Genomic DNA, 238 nt, shown 5'->3' with positions numbered 1-238 from the left:
GGCTCGATGGAATCAGAGACATTTAGCTTTTTCCGACTAACGATTTCATATGACTTGACTGTTTTATGACGGTTTAATGCAAGTATTACACGTTCAAGAGATACACTCAAACTAAGCCAATAATATCATACAGTCCCCATTGGGCCCACATGGAAAAGAATGACAGTAGATCCCACCAATTAGAAGAAGAGGTCATAAAACTGGCATCCCAGTGTAGCCAATCAGAATACGAGTTGAT

This window comes from Etheostoma spectabile, chromosome 11, assembly GCF_008692095.1.
Source record: "Etheostoma spectabile isolate EspeVRDwgs_2016 chromosome 11, UIUC_Espe_1.0, whole genome shotgun sequence".
In the NCBI taxonomy this organism is placed as follows: domain Eukaryota; kingdom Metazoa; phylum Chordata; class Actinopteri; order Perciformes; family Percidae; genus Etheostoma; species Etheostoma spectabile.
This window is presented reverse-complemented; position numbering follows the sequence as displayed.